The following is a 12870-nucleotide window of genomic DNA, read 5'->3' on the forward strand; positions in this document are numbered from 1 at the left end:
AAACCAAGCAGCAAATCAATTGTGCAGGAAATATGAGGATTTAATCAATAGGAAATCTATAATTTTGCTTATCAGTTTTCCAACAGCACATACAATAAAGGACCGCCATATATTATTAGAGCCATGGTCCAACAAATCTAGTGATCCACAAGGCACCGCTGCCATAAAATATTTCTCTGTTCTTAATTGGTATATTAACTAATGTAGGTTGCACACAGTCAACATGATGTTTGGTAAATTCTAAGGTTCATGCACATATACATCAAAAGATTCTAAAAGACTCATTTACACACACACACTATGCATGCTACCTCTTATCACCTGTTCTCCCATCTCCATCCCCATACATACTCACCTCCTTGCCCAGGTTTTCCCCAGTTTACTTGCTGGCCTTTTCCCCACCAATGCAACTCTATGAATCTGTGAGCTGAACCCACCCTCACTATTAAAGCCGATACTTTAGGCAATATTTATCCACACACACACCTCACTACCAAAGAAGAAAAATTACACGAACATGCCCTCAATGTAAGCAGGCAGTTTTATGGATGAGCACCTGGTCTTTAGAAGATAGAGCCTAGAATTGAATATGTTGTATTGTTCATATACGTGAATGCATATTAACCATGTGGTGTGCTAGTTAAGAATGGAACTTGGGAGACTGAAGTTCAAATTCCCACTGAGCCAAGGAAATGCAGATGACTTGTGCTGCTCATTTTTGTATTTCAGCCTGACCTGCCTGACAGAGTTGTTATGAGAAGAAAGAGAGAAGGACAGTATGTATGCTGTCCTGAGCTCCTTGAAGTAAAGGAGAGATAGAAATGAAACAGAAAAAAGAAATGCACTCTCAGTATCTCCTTATTTAGTTTCACTGTCTTTCTGTCCTCCTACATCTGAACACATCCATTGTTCATGATAAGGTTTCATTGGTATAACCTCAATAAAATGTACTGTCAAATTTGAAAATATACTTTGAGGCATGCTGCTTCCTGTGGATAAAAGTTTGGATCACATTAAAAAATGAGGAGTTGCTGGAATTGGAGGGAGTTGGGGTAAATTTTGGTTGGCATGCATACTTGGCTTATGAGAAAGACAAACAAAATAAAGTCTTCTTAAATCACAGTATAAGAAAACCTTTAATTAAAATGTGGAAAAAATATAAAAGAAGAGTACTACCAAAAATGGGATGGTGGATTTCCCCAGTTGAAGCCTTTTATAGAAAAGAAATGATTAAAGATATGAGATGGTATAACTATAAGGAAATTTTGGAAATAAGAGATGGTAATATTGAGTTGAAATCAAGAGATAATTTAGTTAAAAAAGGATGGAACATTACCTGGTTCACACACAGACAGATTGCGGAGAGATATAAAATGGATCTAAAAACGTATGGTTTTTGAACTGGATGAAGAAAAATCAGAACTGGGGAAAATTCTAATTAAAGAAAAAAATTAATTAATTGGGAAATTATATATGGTACTTTTAAAATATGAAACAGAGGATGAAACAGTTAAAGAACAAATGGTTAAATGGGCCAGAAGTATAGGTTGCCCTATCCAAATGTTCCAATGGGAAAAGGTCTGGAAGAATGGATTTAAACATACGGTCTCTCAAAGCCTAAGAGAAATTTTTTATAAAATGTTTTATCACTGGTATCTTACACCAGACAAAATTGCGAGAATATACAACACAAATAATCATACTTGTTGGAGGAGTAAAAAAGGAATTGGCACTTTCTATCATTGTTGGTGGTCTTTTACTGGAAGCAAAACGCTACTGGATAATGGTAAATGATCTTATTCGTGATATATTGGGGGGAAATATATTGGGGAAAAAGTACAAAAAAATTCAAAATTTATTCATTAATTCTTATTCAATTACAATTAAAGCCAGAATTTTATTTATTAGGGATATTTGGAGATGAAATAAGAGGTGAAAATGGAAAGACAGTATATTATATGGTTTCATTAGCTTGAGTAAGCTTTGCACAAAAATGGAAAAGTGAAATTATTCCAACAAAAGACGAATAGTTAGTAAAGTTATATGACGGAATGGAAATGGAGAAATTAACACAAGCGATAAGAGGTAATTCTGATGAACAATTTTTTGAAGATTGGAAGAAAGTAATTCTTTTTTTAAATTGAATTGGGGGGAAATAGCAACAATGAAATTTGAATAATTCAACCAGAAATAGGATCTATGAAAATAAACTTCAAAGTAAGAAAATCTAAATAAACCATAAATAAGACAAATATTAGTAGGGAGGAAGTCTGAATGAAAGGGATGGGGTGTATGGAAGAGGAAATGTAAAGAAGTCTATTAGAGAGGAAACAACAAGAAGATATAGAAAGAGAAGAAGAAAAGTAGGATACACAATATGTATGGAAGGTCTGTGTATGTATATGTATGTATGTATGTATGTATGTATCTAGAAGGTTGAGTGTAAGAGTTGGGTAAAAAGTAAAGTCAAGAAAAGGGTAAAAGGATAGGAATATAAGGTTTAAAGGGGAGTAGAAAAGATAGTAGTAGGTAGCCAGCAAGTAAGGGAGGAGGAAGTAGAGGAGGTAGAGGGAGAGATTAAATTGTGTGATAGGAGAGACAGAGATAATAATGGTAATAAAGCAATTTAAGATTTAAGATTTAGGATGAAAATAAAGATGATGTTAAAATATGGGAATAAGAATATATGAAGATGAATGTTGTTTTATATGTATCACTGCCTTATTTCTTGACTTTATATGTATATAGGAGGTATCTTTATCTATATACTCTATATAATGGGAATGGTTGTATTTTCACTTGTATTTGTAATGTACAGCATGTATGTGTCTGTATGTAAGAATTTGTATTGAATCATTTTAACAATAAAATTAATTAAAAAATAAAATGTACTGTCATTCAGACCATTCGAGCCAATAAATCTCTGTTGGTAGTGAAATACTGAGGTACATCCACACAACCTTTGCAGAGAAAATGGATGTTCACAAAGTGCCAATGATTTAAGATGGGATTGAAATTTTCTGGCCCATGGGCTACAAACAGTTGGGGCATGCAATCTTTGGGTCCATTGAAGCCCCACCAACATGCTTTTTTTCTTTTCTTTTTTGCAGAAAAACCAGTTTTTCAAATGAAAGACACTGAACATAGTTCCAAACACTAAAAGATGGAGTGAAAGGGATGCACCCCAAACAGCAAAAAAGATCACCCCAAAGTCCTTGAAAGTGACTGGGAGTGATAAAACAACTTTGTCACACCATGTGACAGCATGGAGTGCCCCTTTGGGATCTTAGAAAATCTGAAAATGTTCCTTTGAGCTAGGACTGTGTCTACTCCCAATTTACAATCAACCTTCATTAGTTCCTTTGTTATCTGTATAACAGATGTTGAAGATGGGTTGACTCTTCTATGATAAATCAACCTGCTCTAATATTGTGCAGGCCTATTGATCTTTAGCTTTATGTACCATTAATCTGACCCAGTTCTTACACCATGTACAAGGGCTCTAATGCAATATAAGATTAGCAATCAATTTTTCATCTGGGCCACCACAAGATGTTACACAGTCTATACAGACAACATAATTCCCCCACCAATAGGAAAGCTAAACTGGCTATTTAATTATTTGCTGCCTTTTAGATATGACAGCCTTGAATTGTGTCCAATAGCTTCTGTGTGAGGCAGCTGATTTAGTGTGTAATGGTGGAACTGGCTGTCTTTTCAGCTGTGCTGCAACCTTTTTCATGCTTTCTTGGAACAAAGCCACATAATTTTGGAGTGTATTTCTATTTATCTCTATCTTTCTCTGTGTATACCTCAACGATCCTTTATTTCATCACTGTGGCCAGTCCCTTCACTAACTACAACTATTCTGTACAATGTGTTCACAGTTGCTACAACCAGTTCCTAACCTAATGGCCAGACATCTAGTGAAAGTATTCTCTGTAGGCCCATTCTCACATGGCAGACACACTGTTTCTACAGGGACTGTATTCAAAGACCTGTCAGCTAGGTAGAACCTGTCAGAGTTTAGAAACTGCTACCACAACCTCCAAGATCTTAGGCTTACTTCCACACCATGAAGAGAAAGCAGAGCAGTATTTTTGTGGAAGAGATATGTGCATAGCATTAAGCCATAAGAGTTTTATTAATTTGTAAAAGTCTTAGAAATACAATATAACGAGGGGCATATTGACCATTAGACAGAATGACATAGCTGACTCAGGTAGCATATCCTATATGGCAATTGGAGGATAAAACTGTGTATGTACCACGCAGCTACACCTATTTTCAAAGGACCTGGTTCCAGGTAAGTGATCTTAATCATTTGAGGATGTGTCTGCACAGGCCAGAATAATCCAGGATCAGCCTGGAATATTCTGGCCCCAAAGCTGCCCTGAGATCCCTTTTATCCAGCACTCCAGAGTGACATGCCAGACAGCTGTTCACATGTACATCCTGCTGTGCTCCCCACTGCCATTGATGCTATCACTTCAGATCATTCTCTCTGAAGTCAGAACAAGGTGCCAGCATTGATCACATAGCTGGGTGCCTCATTCTGGCCTCAGAGGGAATGATCCATGCTAGCGACAGTGGTAAACACCACAGCAGAATGTATTATAATACAGGCATCTGGCATTACTCTGGAGGGCTCCAGATCATCTGGGAATATCAGGAGCAAAAGGTGACTTTAAAAAAAAAGTGTTAAAGGTGGTATACCATGGGTTCAGTGTTGAACTGACTGTGTGTCATCTTGACAGTTTGCATCAGAACTGCGGTTTGGGCCTTGTGTCATCCAGACTGATTGCTGGGAGGATGGGGGAAGTACATGTCATTTAGCCTGTGTGAGCATGGCCTGAATCTATGAAGATGTCTTCCTTAAATTTATTTCTGATTATTTGTGCATCTATCTGGGATGCTTTGATAGTTAGACAGAGTTTACTGCTAACACTGATATTGATTTCAGTGAGCAGACAATTATTTTGGATCTTCTGTATGTCTGATGTTCCCTATTTAATTTCTACTAGGGAAAAGAAAATTGGAAGATAGATGCACAAGCTGGTCAATAGGCTCATGTCAGACCGCTGCTATAAGGAGGAATCCAAAAGTCATATAATTTTCATGAATGATGCACTGAAGATCTGACATAATCTTAGACCCATGAAAGCTAGACAGTCAATCACACAGACGACCAGGAAACTAATTCTCTCAAATTCAAGTCAAATCCTTTCACTGCTGGACCACTCTGATACTTATGAGAGTAGCAGTTAGGAAGGAATAGTTGTTCATATCCTGTCTATATCTGGCAGAATCAGGAGTTGGAAAAGTAAATTTTGGACCACAATTTCCATACCTTCCAGCCAGCATGGGGAATTCCTGAAGCAAAAGCTACTTTTCCACTCTCTGAGCACACCTGGAGTGAGGTAGTTTAAGACACCCAACCAGATACTGAAACATGGTGGGTGGTTCACGCATCCTACACTTAAGATTTTGAAATCCTAGGTGGTCAGTGAAAATAAGATTATCTGGATTCAATTAAGAGAAAGGGTGTGGGCACTTTTGGTCTCTTAGAAGATTATTGAACCATATCTCACATTAACAGAGCCCACATAGCCATGGGAAAGGATGATCGGGCATGCAGTCCAGCAATATCAGGGGACTTGAGATTCCCATTTCCAATTTAACAAGTTGTTGCATGTATGACATAGACTAAGTAGGAAGGGAGTCTGAATGTGGTCCCTCCTCTAAATCTGACACAGAGAACAAGCTTTGATATGGAATAATGCCCAGAGGCCTAAGTCAAAAAAGGTCGGCTTGAATTCAGAAGCACTAAGTGGTACCCATCTATTTTTGGCTGAAAAATTGTCATAACCTGATTCATAGACTGCCCTGGCTATTCTGGCAGAAATAATGAGACTCCCTGGCACTTGCTAAATGTTAAGCATAGGTCAATGTCTAGTCTTCCTTGCAAAGAGGTAATACTGAACTCAGCAGAATTGCCAATATCATATTGGATATGGATAAACAGACTAAAAATCGTTACCTTTCTTTTATCCCTCTCTCTGCCTGTCCTAAAGGAAACAGATATTTTTTGTGTCAGATTGATTTATATGAGCACTTTGGCACAGAATACCCATATTTATTTTGGCTGGGTGATCCCTCCTGAAGAATGGGACTGTTAAATCTTGCAGGCTGTCCAGCGCTGAGAACAAATCTGACCTCAGAAGTGCTTACCTTGTAAAACAATGAGAGCGATGAGAGTTCAGCTTTTGAAAGATGGATTTTATTGGTCACACAACATTTCTTCTTGCAAATTGGGAGCCATATAAAGTTTGAATTGGACAAACGCATTTGAAAGAACCCAATTGAAAGAGTTGTAAGATTAACTCATTATCTCTGGCTTTGTTATATTGGACCTCAAAATGAAAATATTATTTCATTCAACTCAGAAATGGATAATGGGAAGGGGGATTTTCATCCCTGCACCCCTGTGGGCAATACCATTACATTGGTGGTGTAGTGGACATAATGCCATGCTACTTCTGGTTCCTGGTTCAGCTGCTTTCTGGCTAAGTTTAAAATCTTTTTATGGTTGCCTGAGTTGCTGGAAGTGGAGCAAACTGCTACATTTGTGGACAGTTTCAGTGGTTATTGGTGGCTCTTGGGGCTTTAGAAGAGTGCTCAAATGTTACAGAGGCTGGAAAAGCGGGGTTCGGTGGCTACATGAGGCCTGTGGGCTGCATTCTCCTCATCCCTGCTCTAGCTAAACAGCAGTGGTGGCTGACTGCTTCCATGCCATTAGGGCAGTGAATTTGCTTTGGGGTTTAGTCTAGAATGTAAGGGAGCCATACAAGGTGCTAAAATGTATTTCCAAAATATGCTCAGCAACCTGGACAACTCTTTTAGAATTTGAAAGAAATTATGGAGCAGATTTACTTCCCCATAAAACGGACAGCACAAACTGCCATTGCAAATTGATATAAGTTTATAGCTCTTGTGCTTGGCTTCCACAGGAAAGGTGGAAGGCATTTTAGAATAGCAAGGAAACCAATGAGGGAAAAGAAGGCTATGCTCTATGTACCCAGAAGTGACAACTATGTTATTGAGCACATCTATACATCACAACAAGGCATAAAGTGACTTGTAGAAATCTGGCTTCCTGTGGAAATCCACCTCTGCTGGTTTGTTCATAAACAATCTGAAACCATGGTTTTTGTTGGCTTGTGAACTCTGGTTTGTTCAAGCTGTAGTTTGTCATTACCTTTAAACTTAGTACAGCAGCTTGTGTTCAACCTGTTTCTCCAGTTGCTCACACTGAAAGGGAAATTAACAAAAAACTCAAAAGAGGAAGAAACCACAAAAGAGAAAGAAAGAAAGAAAATGAGACAAATCATGATTTGTCTGTCTGCCATACAATTCAGGCTTAAACAATAAATCATATTTAATGCAAACCATAACTTATCATAGTGTATAAATGCACCAGCTGAGTTGTCAGACATGATTCCCATTGCATAAGGACTATGCCTCCATATCTTGAGGCACATCAAATTGTACACTGTCTATCAGCCATGGGTTCTTTGTTCCTTTGTTGTTCCTCATGTATGACTTCCCTTCCTTTGTGTCTATGTGTCAGAACTAAACCAAATGATACACAGATGAGTAGCATCTTTGAAAACCTCCTTTTTATTTGTACAGTTTTTGAACTGTTTTTATATTGTCTGTGCAGGGCATTTCATGATTTCGATGTATGAATGGTATGCCTGATTAACCCACTCATATAAGACCATAACTGTACATGAGCTGGTTACAATCATTAACACATCACTTGCTTAGTGCTAATGGGTACAAATTGTTTTCCTTTTCCATCTGTCATCCCAGCACTCTGGGTAGCACCACAAAGTTCTACAGTACAATAGGAAGTACAGTGTTCCTGAGAACTGCAACATCCTAGGAGTCTGAGCACTAGCACACTACTAAAGCCCAGGGGTTGCTGCTTCTCTTGCTACATCCACACTGTATAGATGAAGCAAAGGAAAGAAGTGCATTTGTGAAGAGGAGGAACTGCTTTCAGGCATAGGAGCTGGTGGATATTGAGAGCATATTCCCAAATCTTCTAATTATCTTGGGGAAATTATCTGGGTTCTTTTAACTGTGCGAAGTATAGGGGAGTCAGATGCTGTCCAAGTTAATATGAGATGTTTGTGGTACTGAAATTTTTAGAATAGGTCTTTCTTTCCTTTCCTTTCCTTTCTTGACAAACTTCTTGTCTTTAACAGCTGTATTGCAAGAGGTGACACTACCTTTCATATTGGGAATCATCTTGTCTATTAGATTTGTCCAATGCAGATGGCTGATAATTTTGTGTGGTGTGTTTTGACAAGCATTTACCATGATTCACACATTTCTCTATAAATTTGCAAGGAAAAAGCAAAGCTGACAGCTTTATCTATCTCTACCACAAATACTGCAGTCTCCAAAAAACAAAAACAAAACCCAGTCTTACAGTTTAAGAGCCCCAAATGTCAATAAGCTTTATGTTTCTTTTACAATGGCCCATATGAATATTTTACACTCTGTCATGTTAGAGAGGAGAGTCAAGAAATGTTGCTTCCCATAGCATTCTTTTCTTTGTGTCTCAAGGCATACAGATTGTGATGCAAATATTATTATGTTGTAAATATTGTCTTGATTTTAGGCGAGAACTCATTATGCCTTATTTTCCTGACAGAGAGATGATATTCTTTGTTTCTTATTGTTTACTAGATATCATCCTGAAAAGGTGCAAAGTTCTTTTCTGTTGCAGTTAAGTTGAGATCCCACTTAACATCAGCATTGGCTAACGCCTCTCTCACTTCAGTGGCATGACAAATGAATTCTGGGTTTTAGTCAGAATTCTAAAGAAACTATCCCATGCAACTGTCATGGGCTAATATATATACACATAGATACTATACATATATTAGACACACACGTATACACATATATTCTGTGGCAATACAATATTGTAAATGCTAAAGTATACTCTGTGTGTTTGTGTATGTGTCTTGGCATCCCATATTTGATCCATACTTCTCTGGCACTTTTTTGGGGGGGGAATGGATCTAATACGGGATGTCAAGATCAGTACGAGATGCCTCCAGATTGGGTATGGATGTGTGCGATAACACCCGTTTTTTAGTTTCACACCAAGTCTGGGAGGAAAGGCAGTGCGATAATCTCAATAGTTGACAAAGCAGCATTGGCATTCTGTTGTCCTGCCTCTGAAGTGAAAAAAAAAATGCACATAATAACAAAATGAGTGAGAACTTGATTTTCATGTACATATTTGAAAATGCTGGTTCACTGCAAAACAGGAACTTGCTTTATAATAATTCTCAAGGAAACTGTTTTATTGTTTCCATAAATGTCATAAAACAACCAGGAGAAAAAATGTATCAAAAACTGAGTTGAATAGCTAAGTGGTCTGATTTGATGTGGACAGAAATTGTTTTGTATTGCTGGTGTTGTAGAAAACATGTGCTGCGTGGTAAATGCAAATGCAAATTATGTACTTGAAGTTGGCACGGTAAAGTATACCGTTCACATTTTCAGCTGAGTAATTCTGCACAGTTGCCACGTGTTCCATAGCATAACAGTTTCTTTAATCTGATTTAATAAATATGTGATTTCATTCTATGGGTTTATAGCTAATTACATTTGCATGTTTTTTCATGTGTGCTGTGAAGGGAAAGGGCTAGTGCCAGATAGACGTTTTAGCCTCCTTCATATTATTATGTAAACTGTTTATTTAATAGCATCTCCAAGTGCAAAAATATAGTACTGAAGTATAGGAGATGAGTATTAAATGATGATGTGTGTGTTTTAGGTTTTGTTTGTTTGTTTGTTTTGAATGTCTAACAACAATTATTGAAGTTTGGCAACAAAATATTTTGGCTTCTACCTTCTCCATTTTAGGGGATGTAAAAATGCTTGTTACTGTCCCCATCCTCCAAATGAAATAAATAAATAAAAAGTGTCCTGACACTTTAGACTCCCTACAAAGACAAAAGGGAAATATCCACAAAATTCTTCATTCTTCAAGACTTTATACAAAAAGTGTTCTTTTTTTCTGCACAGATAATAAGTTTCAGGACTAACATATTTTCAGGAATGTGTGACTAACCCAAGATCACACAGTGGATTGCCATGGCTGAGTGAGGAATCAAACTCTGATCTCCAGAGCCGTAGTCCAATGCTGAAACCACTACACCACACTGGCTTTCATTACTGTTTATACTGTGAATATCTTAATTTTCTGAATGAAATTTTCCAAAGATTCCTGAATCTTATATTTTTGAACTGAAGACTGCCAGTACATAACAAAGGTCTTTGATGCTGCTGAGAAAGGCCATGCAGCATTACATGTACAGTCCACTTGTGCCAGCAAGCAGCTATGTAGGAAAGCAGAAGCAGGGACCTGTCACAACTCTACATCACAGCTTTGCTTGTTGGCAGGAGCGAGCTTGTATGTGATTCTGGATTACCCTGCTTGGTGGCAGCACAAACTTCTGTTGCTCTGGATAGCTGGCTGACTTTTCAGGGGTCAAAACACAGCTACATATTTGATGCAGGATCTTAGCTACTGATTCAATCCAGCTGCTACAATAATCCCATGGGACACAGAACACAGCCTTCCATGCTCTACAGCAGGCTTAAGCATGCCACTTGCTCTTTGATACCATGACTGTAAACTCTCTAGAACCATATTTCCATTTTACAGCACCACCAGGAACATTGTCATGTAAAAGAGCAATCTCTATGGATGTGAAACAGACAGTATGGCATGTCAATAACAATAAAATTTGTTTTCATTAGCTATCTTTTCTTGTGGAACGGATCAGGTCTTCGGGTGGTGTTACTCAGTTCTACTGACTGTGCATAGTGATGACACCTGTGGAGGATATCAGTGGAATATGTAGTAGAAGAAATGAAAAGTGAGAAATGAATCTTGACTACATTTTTATCATAAGCTACATGACGTGCATAAGAAACATCACGTTAAGGGTAAATGTGAAAGCAACCAAGGGCTATCATCAAGTAAGGAAATAAAGGGCAAACCACTTTTTATTGTGGTATTTGAGAAGTTTGTAAACTACAGGAGATTCTGAACCTAGTGCTGCATCTTAAATAAGAACTGCTATTTTTTAAAAAATCACAGTGGCCCATGTACTGATTATAGTTGCCAAACATTCAAATTGGTTTGTTAACAGCTGTACACTGGGGCAGGGAGGGTTGGTGGGGGAAGCTCTTAGGCATTAGGTCTCTGTAGTATCTTACAGGTGGGTGGCTTTAATTAACCAAAGTGAAGCCAAAAATGAGGTAGAAGGACAAGCTGATTTTGCAGCAAAAACAATTATTTCTTTATTTAAAAGGCAAAAAAGATAGCAGCATAAACCAACATAACAGTCTATACTCAGTGCAAGCTGTTTCTCAAAGTAAGAGGGCAAAACAGCAGAGGGCCTAAAAACCAACCAGTATTAACCAATCTAAGGGACTAGAGGTTAAAGGGTTTACAGACTAAAACACACAGAGAGATTTTATCACTCTCTGATGCGATTGGAACAGCAGGTCAAAGAGCAGGCAGCCCTAAGAGGCAAGTCAAAGAAATGTGGCCACTCAGGCTGGCCCAGTTCCTGTGGGAGGCAAGCCGTCAGCCTGCAGGGATTCTCTGGCCCGGCTGGGGTTTCAGTGCGCTCCTGGAGTTTTCTGGGAGCAGTTTCCCCAGCCTGGATTGGCGGCCTGGGGCCCACGGGGTGGCATTTCCAGCAGTCGCTAGGGACTACAAGTCCTAGCAGCCTTTGCGGCTGGAAGTCAGCCCCTGTTGGGCACAGGGTGGCCTCTCTGATGGGTCAGGAGGCCGGGAAGGGCAGGACATCTGCCTGGCACTGGCCCTGATAGACCAAAAGGCCTATTTAAGGCCACTTGGCTGGGGAGGCCAACACCATTCTCAGCTAACCTGGGAAGGGGGATGGTCTCCTAAGTCCCAAAACAAACAAGCATAATAGAGTGGTGGTAGACCGCACCAATGCCATTCACAGCAGGACCATGGCAACCGCATGTCCTGAACAGGGCTGTCAGAAGGAGTAGATTCTATCCACTCCTTCTTAGCCTGGTTCTTTGAAAAATGATGCAGCTTTGAAGTGGCTTCAGGCTGAATTCAGAGCATGTGTCATGTAAACATAACTTCCCGCCACCAACATGGCCTGAAGCTGCTCCATTTTGCTCATGTGTTTCAGGCCTCAGAGTGAAGGGAAAACCCCTGGATGGTGCAAAACATCACCTCATGCAAGTTTCAAAAAATCCAAAATGTGTGCTTGCAGAGGGCAAAAATGAACTGCCCTTCTGATCTTGATAACTACTCTTAAGTGGTCTGTCTATGATCATACAGTGGGATTTACACAGACAAAAAAAAAAAACCTGATCAGTATAGATATTTGCTTCACAGTGGGGGTATACCTGTTGAGCCAGGTCAGCAGGTCTTCATTCAGCAGAGGTGGACAAGGCAGTTAAGCACAAATTGCTCTCAAGAGGTGAAACCTTGCTGGGGTGGTCAGTGGTATTTCCAGCCTGCAGTTTGGCTGGGTTTTCCCCAAGATTGACATAGGGTCTAGGCCTTTTCCATTATGAATTTTTAACAATTTACGCAGACCTTGGCAACAGAAATCTTTCCAGGTTTATGCATCAAAATCTAATATTCATATTAATTGAGCATATCTCATTACAGGTTAGGCGCTCTGTTCATTTTGTATTCATTTTGCTTCTTTTTCACTGGACCAGGCGTCAATTAAAATTCTGAGACCAGCATTCAGCAATTACACTGAGCCCATTACAGTA

Source organism: Sceloporus occidentalis, unplaced genomic scaffold (genome assembly GCF_023333645.1).
Source record: "Sceloporus occidentalis isolate IW3139 unplaced genomic scaffold, rSceOcc1.0.p SCAF_5, whole genome shotgun sequence".
Lineage (NCBI taxonomy): Eukaryota > Metazoa > Chordata > Lepidosauria > Squamata > Phrynosomatidae > Sceloporus > Sceloporus occidentalis.